Source organism: Zingiber officinale, chromosome 1B (genome assembly GCF_018446385.1).
Source record: "Zingiber officinale cultivar Zhangliang chromosome 1B, Zo_v1.1, whole genome shotgun sequence".
NCBI classification, from domain to species: domain Eukaryota; kingdom Viridiplantae; phylum Streptophyta; class Magnoliopsida; order Zingiberales; family Zingiberaceae; genus Zingiber; species Zingiber officinale.
The window spans coordinates 103,108,007-103,124,378 of NC_055986.1; positions in this window are offsets into that span (position 1 = coordinate 103,108,007).

Sequence of the window (16,372 nt, forward strand, 5' to 3'; positions counted from 1 at the left end):
AGGGCACGGTCGTGTGAGGGTTGCACGGTCGTGACCCTTGGTAGAGGGTAGAAGGGGTACGGTCGTGTGACCCTCGCACGACCGTGTCACTTCGACAGAGAGAAGGAAAGACACGGCCGTGTGGAAATCACACGGTCGCGTAGCAATGGCCGAGAGGAGGAGGTGTCCGCCAGTGTGATCCCACACGGCCGTGTCACCTTAGCCAAGAGGAAGACAGGCACGACCGTGTGGAATCACACGACCGTGTCACCTTTGGCCGAGAGGAGGAAGGGCACGACCGTGTACTTCCACACAGTCGTGTAGCCTTGGCCGAGAGGAGACAGCCTGAGGCCGTGCGAATCCGCACGGCCATGCCACGGGCCATGCGGAGGCTCCCCCTTTACTACCGGAAGAGCTTGTTCTCCGCTTTTTTGCTTTCACTTGCCATCTAGGCATTCTGCCAAGCCGTCAATTCCTTCATAACCAACTTATGCTAGTATTTTATATAATATGGAGAAAAGAAAACAAACTAACGTTCTACATGTTCCCCAAATTAACAATTCTCGGATCTCTTTCCACTGTTCCGCCACACACACACACCCCCAAGCACTGCTCTTGCTGCCTCCTCCTACTCGAACTTTCCTTTACCTTTATCTGTAGTATAAGGAAATGTAATCTATAAGCAAACGCTAAGTACCATCTACTCACAAAATAATGCATTAAAAAGGGAAAACATGCTTTGCAAAACTGCTTGAGGAACACAAAACATGCACTCAATAATTACTCATGCTAAAACCCATAATTTGGAAATATGTACATGGCATGTATTTTTAAATAGACTCATCATGCAAACATCAACATTGTTAAATAGAATTATCATGAGAAGTCAACATATAACATGCTTGTATTGCAAACAAGTAATGAAAACCATAGACCTTGCTATACAATAGAGTTCATCAAAACTGCACCTTATAATCTATAATTCCCAAACTTAAGAATGCTTTCACTTAAATAAACAATGAATTTGGGAAAACTTCATATTACGTACTAGTGAAAATAATAATCAACTTGCTTTGGGTCCGACATTGTACCACTTTGCGTGCATCCTTAATAAGATCCGAGGTAGCTAATCCCGAACCTATTAAGGTACTACTAGGCGATCTAGGGGCCTAGGGGTGATCTAGGAGCCCACCCATGGACTTTGTGTCCAGTACAATGACACATCAAAGTAAAATAATTTCTTTAAATATCACTTTCTTATACTTGCACTAGCTTGTAATTTCAACAAACACCTTGTGTGCACTTAATCCCTCACACTTATAGAGGGAAGCACTTTAGGGCACTGGAATATATTTCTTAGCCCCAAACTACATGGGAAGCAATCCAAGATCCTCTAAACATGCTCTTAATCCCAAAAATTGTAGAGGGCATCTTACATAACATGTCTTATATCTTCTTTAACATGCATATCTCTTAATCATGCATACAACCATAACAACCCACAACAAGAAGGTTCATACATGCATAATCGAAGTGACTTATATTACAGGTGAGTAGTACTTACCTCCTTTCGCTAGATCTTACTATTATGGAGGGTGTTGGGAAGAAAATCCTCTCTTTTGTATGCCTTGATCTCCAAAACACCCTTCACGTGCGTACGAACCTTGTGGAATTATCCTCTTAGATCCTCCCCTTGAAGACTTAGAACTTTAGAAACCCTAGTCCTAGATCTTGACCGAAAACCACAAAGGTGAAGGAGAGGATTTCGGCTAGAGAGGAGAAGAGGAAGAGGGAGATGAAAAGTTAGGTTTTCATCTCATCCTTTCCCTTTTATACCAAGTGGAAGTTGAAGCATCTCTTCACATATATTCCACATATAATGAATTGTTTCCTATTTCTCATGTGATACTTTACCACCACCCTAATGACAATTTTAACCAATCATAAATAATAGGTCTTGGGTTCAATCGTAGCCCAAGGCCATTTATTAATCTATTTTTATTTCTTTTATCTCTTCTTCTACTTCTTTTTGCTGTATTTAAATAGAAGAAAATTTATGGGTGTTACAATGGAAGCAAAACTCCACCGCTAGAAATATCATCATATGTGGGAGTAACACTCCACCATAAGCAATACATCATATGTGGGAGCAACGCTCCACCATAGGCAATACAAATATGTGAGAGCAACACTCTACTACAAGCAATTCATCGAATATGGGAACAACGTTCCACTACAAGCAATATATCAAATGACCAAGACATCTAGCTATTTAGCTAGGGACTGCACGAGATCACTCTACCATAGATCACTGTGAGCATCCCGAAATGTCAAGGTCCCCATCTAAGCGAGAACACTCCACCACAGATCATTGTGGATAGATAGGAAGTAGCTATCTAGCTACGGGTTGTGCGAGATCACTCTACCATAGATAACTGTGGACATCCCAGGGTATAATAACCCAAGAATAAAACCACAAGAAAACCATCATATGTGTGAGCAATACTCCACCACAAGAAATACAAATGACCAAGACATCTAGCTATCTAGTAAAGACTGCATGATATCACTCTACCATAGATCATTATATTGTAGGTAGTCTGAAATATCAGGGTCCCTATCTGCGCAAGATCACTCTACCACAGATAATTATGGGTAGACATGAAATAGCTATCTAGCTATGGGTTGTCCGAGATCACTTTACCATATATTACTATGGGCAGCCCAGGATATAACACTCACCATCGACTGGCTCTAACCTCAACCTACAATGGGAGGGAGCCCTAGTCAATAGGATACATGCAAATCCTAATGTATAACCAATCACTGTCAACTGGCTCTGACCACAAGGGAGCAAGAGTCGTCAAACCAACTCATATCATATAGGAGTAATGGTCATCAAACTAGCTTATACAACAAGAGAGCAATGTTCGTTAAATTAACTCATACCACAAGGGAGCAATGATCGTCAAATTAACTCATACTATAAGGGAGCAATGATGAACATGATGTAAATAATTATAATACTGATACAATCATCATTAATGCAATAACTCCATCAATATAAGTACAACTAGTACATGCCAAATCTATCATCTAAGTCTATAGATATGAAAAAAATCCAACATGTGTCCACCATACAACATATATAATAAGAAGTAACACCTATAGTACACACTAGACACATGTGCACATAACAGTATAGGTATAATTAACATGATCCTCCAATAGTACACACTAGACACATGTGCACACACCACACGAGTATAATTAACATGATACCTCTAATAGTACACATCAGAATGTGTGCACACACAACATAGGTATAATTAATATGATACCTCTAATAGTATACACCCTACGCACACATAACACAGGTATAATCAATATGATACTTCCAATAGTATACATCAGACATGTGTGCACACACAGAACATGTTTAATCAACAAGATACCTCCAATAATACTCACCATACATGTATGCACATACATTATGAGTATAATCAACATAATACTTCCAATAAAGCATGATTAACATATGTGCATACACAAAGTATATTTAATCAACAAGATACTTTCAATAAAACTCACCCGACATGCATGTATGCACACATAACATAGGTATAATCAATATGATACCTCTAGCAGTACACAGCCGATGCACACACAACACACATATATTCAGAAACATGATCCATCAATCACATATACCCATATACATGAAAAGATCCAACATGTGACTACCAATAACACATACAATAAATAACAACACCTAAAGTACATACACGTGTGTACGCTACCGCATATAAACAATCTTACTGTAAATTTTTATCGTACATACCATACACGTGTGTACCCTACAGATCAAACTGTGAGGTTGTATAGACAATAAAATATGAGTGGAGTCAAAAAGTAACCTAATCCATCAAATAATTCATATATAAAGTTCAATGAACTATAGAAGCAAAGGGAGAAGTACCCACCTTTAATGTATAGCTCATGTCAAATAAATCCCACGTAGAGACGCTCATCCCAAATCAAAGTCCTGCGATCACATAATTTATTTAGCTAATTACATATAAACTAAATATCTATATCAAATCCCAAACCAAATTTAGGTAATTCTAATCAAACATGTTTATCGATTAGTCTAATTAACTTGATTACATGATTAAACTTGGTCTAATCCATGTTAGACTCTAGTTTAATCCATCTAATTAATTAGGTTAAGGTTCTAATCATGTCATTAACCCTAATCTAGTTCATTAATGTAATTATATTATGTTTAACCCTAAGCAAAACCCTAATCCATTCCATACACTAATTATATTAGGGTTTGCATCAAGTTTATCACCCAAAACTCACCAACATTCATTGTAGCCACTGGTGGCTCACGGTTGGAGGTAGAGCAGTGCTGGAATAGGATAGATGGAGCTCTAGGTCATTGACGAATAGTAGTGGCTGGAGCTCCTATATCCGGAAACAAGCAAACTAAGCTCTAATCAACACTCAAAGGAGCTACACCCTCCTGCTATGGTTGGAGTGAGAACCCCAAGCATAGGGAGGTCGTCCAGCGTCTTCGAGGGTGGCAGCGTATAGGGATGGCCGGTGTTGATGAGTGGCAAGAAAAGATATCCACCCAAAATTCCCACTGAGTGTTCTCCACCTCTTGTTCGTTACCAGAGCCAGACTGATGGTCGACTGTGGGTGGCTAAGGAGACGATGGTGATTGAGTGACATCAGTGCTCGATGAGATGGTAGAGCAACGGTGGTGCATACAGGCTGAGGGAGGGGCTGGCTATCACTCTTGTAACTACTACATTCGGCGCTAGTGATCGGGGGCTGCACTGGAGACGTTCGGTTCTTCGTGGTCATCGACGTTGACACCCAATGGTCGGTAGTCGGTGATGCACGCAAGAGGGGTTGGCGCACAAAGACGATGGAAGAGAAACATAACTTAGGGTTATTGTTCATCCATTTTTAGTTTCCATTTTATACTTGTCTAATTAATTAATTATTTAATTTAATTTAATCCTTAATTAATTAATCTCCTCTCTTAATAATATCATACGGGATCCGTTTTCACTCTACAAATTTCTAAATTTTTAAAATAATTTTTATAAGATTATTTCTCTAATAACATATATTATTTAATTAATATTTATTGTCGTATCTTACAGTTGGAGATGCTAAAGTAAAAAAAATATCTTTTACTTCGTTTTTCGTAAAGTGCTGAAGTAATCAATGATATTTAAATTTACAGTTTACATTGATTGCTGAAGTAAAAAAACATCCTTTACTTATTGGTTTTGTAACGTACCGAAGTAATAGATGATATGTAACATCATAATTTTTATTGATTGTCGAAGTAGATATATTCTATAACTTCGCCATAATTTGTATTTGTCGAAGAATTTGGTGTTATGTTACTTCATAGTTTACATTTATTGACAAAGTAATTGATTTAAAAGATTTTATTGTTTGCATTATATTGATGATAAGAAACAACTTTGCAATTATTAAACTATGGTGAAGTAAATGCTTTCTTTAATGTCAATATAATTTTAGTATTTTTTTTTAATTACTTCATCATCTAGTTTTAATATTGAAGTAAATAATCATACTTTATTGCAATACAATTTTAATTTAATAAAGTAATTGTTGATTACCACCGTACTAATTTAAAAAAGGAGTGAAGTAAAAACATATTTTTCACTTCATCAAAATTAAACAATAATTTATTATACAATAATACCACTATATATATATATATAATTAGATTAATAAATTATCCATTCAAAAATAATGAATACCAACGAATCCATAAGTTTATCTACCAATCCATAAGTATATATCCACGAACCCACAAGTATGACAAAAAAATGTATCCATAAAACTAAAAGTGTATCCACAAGTATATCCAAAAATCCACAATGAAAAATAAAATATTTATCCTAACATACATGATCCATTTAGGCATCTACGTACAAGTAGACAAATTTACTCCATTCACTTCATATTAAGATTGGTTGTAATATTAGTTCTTGATTATTTCTATAAACTTTTATGTAAAAAAAAATAAAATATATTAGATTTATAAAATTATTCATCCAAAAAAATGACGAATATCCATAAAGAAATAATAAAACTGAGCATATGTCATAGAGATTCTAAATATTCTCCAACCCTATTTAGAAGTTATAAAGATCTTAAATAATTCAATTAAAAATAAAAGATAACACATTAAATACACAAATTACATACTATATATATATCTCTAGATCTATCCTTTTGAAAAATAGAATCCACTTGAACATAATTTCAATGTAATTTTAAAGAGTGGCTACCAATTTCACATCTTTATAAGTCATAAAACCAAATTTATGCTGGAAGTTGGAAATTGCATCCTAAGTTCTGGAGGCTATCAAAAGTGCATAGATGTCGTATAACATAATGAATAGTGTGGAAACATAACCAAGTAATTTATAGTGACGTTAAATGATTAAAAAAAAATTGATCTAGGCTCTTATGGTACATAGATAAGCTACATTATTAAAATAGCATGCATATGATGAGCCAATCAGGAACAAACAACCATTCCAACTTGAAATGATTTTGTATGCTTAATGATATGGTGGAAGCATCAAATTTATATTGATTACAGTTTCGTTTGCCTCAGTTATCCATGGGCTATGGGACAAAATAAAAAACAAATCTATATTGAAATTCATCACATCCATTATATATATTATAAAGAAAAAACTCATCATCTGCTCTAATTATGAATTTTTACATTCAACTATCTCTTTTATGTACCTCATCATAATATCTATATTTAATAGAACTATTTTATTTTAGATTACCCTATAATAAAATCAAAAAAGAAATGCAACAGTCACAATCTAAATAATAAGAACTATCCATTCATGTCTTCGTACATAGATACAATACATACCATGAATTATTTATGTCATGACTCGAAGTTCATCCCTATATGAGAAATAGTCTACCTGCTTGGACAATATTCATCCTTGCATTAAAATCATAAATAATACCCCAGAAGGGTACACCATGCTATTTGAATATAAACATGCACCACTTTATTAAATCACGAAATGTAAACATATGACTCTACTATGCTCATGCAGATAATGAAATGAAAAAATACTGAAATAACCAAATGCATAAACAATAACCCAAAATATGTAGTACAAAAATGAACTGGATGGACTCTACAGAAACCATCTCTAAAACCTTCGTTGAGCATCTCTAAGCAACTATTTGTAATACTGACCAACCTTGAAAATCACCTCAAGTCTGTGAATTTAAAGGCCAAATGGAAAGGAGAGTGAGCACAAAGTATAAAGTGGAGATAAGAAAGACGTGCATAAAGCGTATTATTAAAGAGGGCAAAACATCATTTACCATTTATCTTTTTATTTTTATGTCATTTGTCCATTTATTCCCTTATTAATTAACTCCATCAGTTCTCTCTAAAGTTCTCAAAAGTGAACAACCTACATTCCACCTAATATGAATACGTCCTGTATAAATAAAATATCCAAATGAGGACATATAACCACCGAGAAAGATGCATCGTATAGGAGAGTGAATGACTCACAATCCACTTGTAACGAAAATACACCACAAGTATGTATCTATACATACATAGATAAGGTGACTCGTAATCCATCAAAAAGTGATATATTGTATACACAAGGAGTGAACTACCTACAATCGACTCAATACAAAATACATTATATGAATGCACATATACAAACATATATAGGGTGAACGACCAACGATCCATGCAAAAAGTGTTGGTGTAACATCCCTCAGGTCAAGGTTGACCTGGTTGACCAAGCTGAGTCTTGGTTTGAGTTTAGATGTTTGACAATAAGATGTTAATTGAAGAAGAGTCAAGTAGGTCAAGGTTGACCGAATACTTGACTGGGAAGTCCTAACTGGGATGTTAGGCAGAAGGAAAATCCTGGTGAGTGAAGCCAGGTGAAAGACCTAGTGAGTGAAGCTAGGCAGATAGAAAACCCTAGTGAGTGAAGCTAGGTGAAAGTCCTGGTAAGTGAAGCCAGGTGAAAGACCTAGTGAGTGAAGCTAGGCAGATGGAAAACCTAGTGAGTGAAGCTAGGTGAAAATCCTGGTGAGTGAAGCCAGGTGAAAGACCTAGTGAGTGAAGCTAGGCAGATGGAAAACCTAGTGAGTGAAGCTAGGTGAAAGTCCTAGTGAGTGAAGCTAGGCAGATGGAAAACCTAGTGAGTGAAGCTAGGTGAAAGTCCTGGTGAGTGAAGCCAGGCAAGGGAAAATCCAGATGGATCAAGGATGATCGGACATCTGGTGTTGGGAAGTCCAAGTAGGTCAAAGGATTGACTGGATACTTGGCACGAGGAAATACAGATAGGTCAAAGGGATTGACCAGAAATCTGAATAGGAAAGTCCAAGTAGGTCAAGGGAGTGACCAGATACTTGGCATGACGAGAAAAGTCCAAGTGGGTCAAAGGAATTGACCGGACACTTGGTGGGAAGTCCTGGCAGGTCAAGGGAGTGACCAGATGCTAGGCATGATGTACCAACAGGTCAAGGATGACCGGATGTTGGTTTGGGAGTCTTGGAACTTGGTTTTGGGCAAAAACCAAGTGCTGGATCGATCAGGGGATCGATCCAGGAGATGGATCGATCAGTGGATCGATCCAGGCTTTTCCCAGCGAACAGAAAGCCTCTGGATCGATCCGTGGATCGATCCAGATATCCCAATCGATCAGTGGATCGATTGGGACGCGGCTGCTTCGCGCGATAAGCGCTAGATCGATCCAGGCGTTTTTCCTAGAGCACAGAGGCGCTCTGGATCGATCCATGGATCGATCCAAAGCCTCCCCGATCGATTGGGAACATTTGAATCGATCGGGTTCCGACCGTTGGCGTCGATTTAAGCTGCAGGCGTGCGATGGCTGCGACATCTCTTCACCGATTCACTCCAGATCTCTCGCCAACTTCTCCACAGCGCTCTCAAAGATCAGATCGCCAGTTCTTGAAGGATCTTGGAAGCTTTCCAAGTCAAGAGGCGGATTAAAGGCAAGAAGAGAAGCTAGGGTTAGGGTTTTCTGTACTCATTGTAAGCTTTGCGCTTGTGTTTTGTTTCCCTTTCCTTTCTTCTTGTACTGAGAGTCTTGTAGGGCTTCTCCGCCCTCGGTAGTTACCGAAAAGGAGTGTTTTCATAGTGGAGGGTGCGTGCGTGGTGTGGATCCTTGGACTAGTCACCTCTTGTGAGGTGGATACCAAGTAAACCAACCTTGTTAGAGTTGTGTGATTTGTTTCTTTGTATTTTCCGCTGCACATCTTAGAAGAAACAAGCAACTCCGAGCAACGAGCATGCGACGAGCTATTCCCCTCCCCCTCTAGCTACTTTTGGTCCTAACAAAAAGTACCATATATAAACATAGGAAGAATGACCCATAATCCACCCCATGAGGAAAATCATCTTCATTTAGCCAAACCCTATGAATGCACAAAAAGATTCAAAAGTATTCTTTGAAGCACGGAGCAATTACTCTAAATTTATATGAACTAATTTTGATTACTCATCTAACATAAAGAAGCTTATCTAGACGGAAGTTCAATAAAGTAAATATAACAGTTATTTTTTTATTAATTTACTTAAGAAGTTACATACTTATTATCAGTACTGTGCTGAAACTCTTTTTATATTCTCTTTAATGGAAACATCCTAAGTTCTCTTATAGTATCCTTTAACTTTTTTTTCTAACATCACATGCTAAAAAAATAATTTATGGCAATAATCAACATAATACAATATCCAGTTCCTAATTTGCAAGATAATGTCACATCAAACATGGAAGTTGGCAGGAAGTGCATGAAATGAGACAACCCAAGAAGATGCAAACCCCTTAGCTATTATGGAGGTGGCTACCCCGATCATGATTATGGTTGAACTTCCATCAGATCCTAACGATGATCTTCGGAGGGCAGAGGAGATGACTTCTCAATATTCAAGGTAAGGAGGAGAAGATGTGGGATAATCAAAACTGCAATATAATGATAAAGGGACGACTAGTAACCCAGAGGTCTTGAATAGATTGGGAGTTTCTTCCTCATCGGTGAGCCAAGGGTCACAGGCATTAAGCAATGTGACACCTCTGATCTCAGTACCAACATCCTCTTCATCAGATGTATCTGTGACCTTGTCCTCAACATCTTCCTCCTCAGCTGAATTAGTGAGCAACGGGGTAGTGGACACGGATAAGACTAGAGCATCAGCGGCTGTGCAACATGGTAGACAACTACGAGCGTGAGCAGTCCTCATAGGTGCAAAATGAAGGTTGCCGGGAATATTAGGGGCTATCACAAGTCCCTAAAATATGAGTTAGGGGGAGGGCACAACACCTTCTCAAGCACAAGGGCATACAGGTGATGATGCTACTTGAAACAAAGCTCATGGAGGATTCCCTCCAGCTGATTATACACAGGCGATTTGCAGGTATAGGGCATGCACATAATATTGATATGTTTAACCATGGGCATATATTTCTCTTCTAGGAATAACAGAGAGTTGATGTGGATGTGATTATGATGACAGATCAGTTCAATCACTGCCATGTTTGGTGCTATGTATCTAGGAGGGATTTCTTGGTGACTTTTGTTTATGGGCTGCATTCTATCATCACTCGAAGACCATATTATGGGAAGCACTTACCTAGCTTTGGGGGGAGGGGGACATCTCATAGCCTTGGATGATCATAGGGGATTACAACTCTATATTATCATTGGATAACAAGGAAGGAGGTGCTCCAGTTACAAATCCTGAAATGAGGGATCTTCAAATCTTTGCTCAGGCGTGCAAATTGGTGGATCTTTGCTCTATTGGATGTCGACTTATATGGACTAATGGTAGTGTTTCTTGTAAGTTGGATAGCGTTTTGGTGAATTCCTAATGGTTGATGGCATATTATAACGCATATGTGGTGTTTATGGCCCCCAGTATCTCTTGGACAATTCCTATGCCTTAGTGCATACACTTGCAAAAGACCAAGCCCTAAACCAACCCTTCAAATTCCTCAACATGGGGACTTCAAGAAGGTGGTGACAGAATCATTGGATGGCCCGATTATAGAGAACGTTCAATTTGTGATCAAAATGAAACTTGGCTCGTTGAAGGGCAGGTTAAGGGAGTTGAACAAGAATGAATTCGAGCACATTGCGAAAAGGCTAGATGAGAAAATGCAAATTTAGAAGAGATCCAAAATGGGATTCTAGAGGGAGGGACCATTCCTATTAGTTATGGACATACATTGAAGCAAACCACTCTTCTTGTGGAAGCAAAGAAGTTGTTCTATCAACAATGGGTGAAAAGTATTTATCGAAGGAGTTAAGACAAATGCAAAAAATTCTTTCATGATGTGGTGAAGCAGAGCAACAAGAGGAATGCTATTATCATTCTTACCAAATGAAATGGGGATCAAATAAAGAGTTTGGGTGAGGTGGCGGAGGAATTTGTGGATTTCTTTCATTCTTTGCTTGGGCAAATGGAACAGTACAACAAACATAACATTGATATGCTACTTGGAAGGCGGTTATGTAATGGACAAGCACTGGATCTATGTAGGCCGGTGGGTGTGGAAGAGATATGGACAGCCCTATAAGACATTGGGAGTGACAAAGCACCGGGACTAGATGGATATGAAGCCAAGTTCTTTACATCTTCTTAGGACATCATTGGGCTGAACTTCACTATAGTAGTACATGAGTTCTTCCACTCCGAAGAGTTGCTAAAACAATGAATTCACTCTGTCAGCTCTCTAGTACCAAAGATGAATCATGTACCGGAAGTTGCAGACCATCAACCAATCTCTTGTTGCAATATTTTCTACAAGGCAATAGCCAATGTGTTGGCTAGGTGGTTAGCTATGGTTTTGGGATATTTGTTGGATGCGGCGCAAGCAACATTTGTGCATGGGTATTCCATAGGAGACAAGATCAACCTAACCCAAGGACTACTTCACAAGTATGCACACAAAAGAATCTCACTAAGGTGCATGATCAAGATGGATTTAAAGAAGGCGTTTGACATGGTTGATTGAAGATTTCTTATGTTGGCACTTATTGGTTTTGATTTTCCCAAACAATACTGAGGATAGATCAAGGAATTGTCATCACAGTCTCTTATTCTATATCTCTAAATAGTGGTCAGTGGTCTTTATGGATTTTTCAGTGGATGACATGGATTAAGGAAAGGTGACCCATTGTGACCCATGTTTTTTGGGGTTATGTATTGAGGAATTATCAATAAGAATTCATGAATCTTCCCTCTAACATTCTTTTCACTTCCACCCTATGTGCAAAGAGGTTGGCATCACCCACCTTGCTTATGTCGATGACTTGATGTTGTTTGCACAGGTGGATGAAACCTCAATCAAGGTGTTGGCGGGGTTCTTGGAGCAATTTGATAATGAAGGCATTGAAATCTCACATGTATATGATAGGTATTGATGATCGAATGAATGGCTGACTACTCCACATCATTGGGTTTCAAGAAGGCATGTTTCCTTTTTGATACTTGGGAATTCCACTTGCGGTGGAGAGGTTGAGGATTGTAAATTATGAGTCCTTACTAGATGCAATTACAAGGAAGATAACGACCTGGTTGAAACACACTCTATCATATGCGGGCCACCTTGAGTTGGTTATATCGGTTCTCCAAGGAGTTGTGTGTTATTGACTATCCATGCTCCATATCCCCAGTTGTGTTATAGAGAAAATAAAGAGTATATTCTAGGCATTTGTATGGTCTTCCAAGCATCCTCTAATATCTTGGGCCACTGTTTGCCTTTCTAAACTTGATGGTGTCATGGATTTTGTGATCTATATGCATGCAATTAAGCTCTATTAAGCAAGATGCTTTGGGACATCCAATCCAAGATAGATTCATTTTGGGTGAGATGGGTGCACTAACACTATATCAGAGGTTCTAATTTTTTGGCAATGGGAGGTCAAGACCTCAGACTCCCTCTTATTAAGTGACTTATGGGCATTCACAACAAAATTCTACAAGGTTCGCAAGGACAAGGGCCGGTGAACATGGTGTTGATTGAATGATTTACTGCGGAGAAGAGAATGCGGTGTCTTGGGTGCCAGTGGTTTGGAGGCCGAAGATCATGCCAAAGCATTGTTTCATGGTATGACTACTTGCGCATGGGAAACTATGGATGATGGATAGGATGTCATATGTGTAAGATAAGACTTGTGTGCTTTGCAGGTGGCATGTGGAGTCAAATGCATATCTATTCTTTCAATGCCCTATCACCTATGCTCTATGGGGCAAAGTGAAGTGATGGACGGATATTAGGCATGAGGTCCAAATAGTAGATGAGCTATTTCAAATTCTCGGGCAACACTACAAAGGCGGCACCCGTAAAATGAAGGCCCACATCTAGGCATCTCAAGTATGATCTATGTCCTGTGGGAAGCCTACAACTAATGCCGTTTCGATGGAACTACTCCAGATGTTGATACAACGCTTCATAAGATCCAAATACATGTCTATCGATTTGTGGACTTGTGTTGATAGGATGGATCTGCGGATGGTTGTGTACGTGGGTCTTGGGATGTGCTTGAATGTGTATTTGTGATGTGCTTGTCCATATACTTGAGATGTGCTTGGGTTATGCTTGTGATGTGAGTGTTTGAGGGTTGTTAGAGGAGATTACCTCATGTATAGAGGTGGGCGGATAGAGGAGTTTCCCTCATGTGTCAAGGTGGATGATTGTGGGTGTGTTGGTGTCGGTGTACTTGTGATGTGCTTGTATCCATATGGTTGTGGTTGTGGGTGGATCGAGGGGTTCACTTCATGTGTAGAGATGGATGGCATCCACTTTTGATTTTATCTTCGTTTTTTCTAATAGAGGTTAGAACCTCTTAAAGTATTTATAATCCATTTACCTATTTCAAAAAGAAAAGAAAAGAAATATCACATGATACCCAAAAGTTATGTAAGAGAAATATAATAGCCATTTGGAGGAGCACAGATCTCTTGGATAATTTTTTTTGTGATTTAGGGAATATGTCATTCGTATTTGTAGTCAGATTGTAGCCACGATCCGGTCGTAAATGGTTGCGATCCCTTCTTGGGTTCATCGTCCCCACCAGGTTATAGTCTTTGTTCGGAACGGGCGGCCGAAGGACGTCCGAAGACCTCCGGTGTGCGTCGAGCGAGAGTGTCCTATGAGTAGCCGCCGGCCACCCGCTCCGAACAAAAATTATAAATTGATGGGGACAATGAACCCAGGAAAGGATCGCAATGATTTATGGCCGGATTGCGGCCGTGATCCGACCGTAAATATGAGTGGCACATCCCCTAGACGATAAAAAGTGGTCCAGAAGATCCTGCCTCCATTTGGAGAGGTTGAGACAAGGAAGGTTAACAACTAAAAATGTAATAGCAAGGAAGATACAACATGATATAGAAAATCTTACAGATTGGAAAGATTTGATAGGAAGTGCTAGGGAGTACCTTATTCTGGTCATTTCATAATATAGGAATATCATGAGGTTAAAATTCATAGGATCCAGATTTTCAAATTCGACAAACAATAAAAAATCATTTAAGTATATTTATGATGTTTGAGATAGATTTAATTATGCACCAGGCTGTTAGGGGAAATAAGCAAGCTGTTGTGCCTAAAAGATTAAATCTTTCAATTGGAGACTTCGATTGAAATTCAATACGAGTAATCAAAAGATTCTCGCTATGGAGCACCAATTGTGACACTAGCTCCCCACAACAAGTGACGACAAAGCAACGATGTCGATGAGCAATGATGATGATAATGACCACGGTGACGACAACATGAGGCTGAGAAGAGATGGGAATTTGTTTTTTTAGAGAGACTTAGAGCCTACGTTTAGATAGGATATAAAGAGGAAATGTAGAAAAAAATCACGAGCAGAAGGAAAGAAAGGTTTGGCTATGACTTTTACTTGCAGTTTTGTGAAAAGACCCAAAAAACTTCAAAAATTACAACTATATCATTTACTTATTTATATATATATATATATATATATATATATATATATATATAAATACCTTTCAAGACATTATATATCTTGATCTCACTATATTTTAAAAAGTAAAATATATATAAAACCCGGTCCTTTAGAAATACCCTTCGAGGCATTGTATTTCTTGATCCCACTGCATTTTAAAAAATAAACAATTATTTTTTTTAATATTTATAAGTGAATGCATTCAAAATCAACATAATTTACTATCTACTTGGTCACTATAGTTTTCTATGTATCATCTTAGTTTCTGTTAGACATGTAGTTTAATAAATATATCATATTTTTATCTTGATTGACGATAGTTAAAATCCAATATTACCTATAAAAATGAAAATATAACATTGATTGTACTATGTAGTAAGAATCGATAAATAACTAAAATCTTACCTAGTATTGTATGGTGACACAGTGATAAAAATGGGACCCCCAAAAAGTGGGTTAAAGTAGGGAGGATCAGTTGACGTGGAGGTCAAAGTCAAGCGCTCAAAGTCATATGGTCCGACGAACCTAGAATCACTAACCAAGTCATGCCAGCTGAGTGGACCTCGCATCACCGGTTGGACGTGGAGTGCCGATCGGACCTCCAGAATAGTCGTCCTTCACAACTTACAATTGAAGTATGAAGCTAAGTACTAATTTACCTGGCCTACCGTTCTATCCGATCTGACCTAAGGGTTGATCGGACATATTGTACCTCGTCGGGAAAATGAAGGGCCAAGTGAAGAACAAGTTGTTGACTACATTCTATAAGGCCGAGTTAGTGATCTCCTGGCTGAGTGGCGGCCAGTCGGCCTATAACGAGACCCAGATACCTGTCATATTGTACTCTTTTGAAAGTTGTGCCAAAAAGGATAGAGAATATCCCGCCAATAAATTGTCCTTTAAAAGCTTTCAACCTGTCAAATCACAAAGATTAACACGCTTATTTAAAGAAAGATGTCAAGAGCACTTTATGGTCTGTCCTTTCTTATAAAAACTTTAGAAAAGGTGCTAATGCTTTAAGATGTGTGCATAACGTAATAGTGATACTATAAAAGGGGTCTCCATCTACAGACAAAGGTAGGCGATGCTACATATTTACACACATTCTTTGCTATAGTATTCTTTGATTGCTCTCTTCTCTTAACCAGATCACTAACTTAAGCGTTGGAGGGCCAACGCTGAGGACCCCTTCCTTGGCCCGACACTAACACTCCCTGTGTTGTAGGATAGTGCGGAGTCTTCATCTAGTCTATGACAGAGCCACGTCCCATCTCACTGCCTTCATCAATTTCGGATAGGATCATATTTAGTGTCGTCTGTG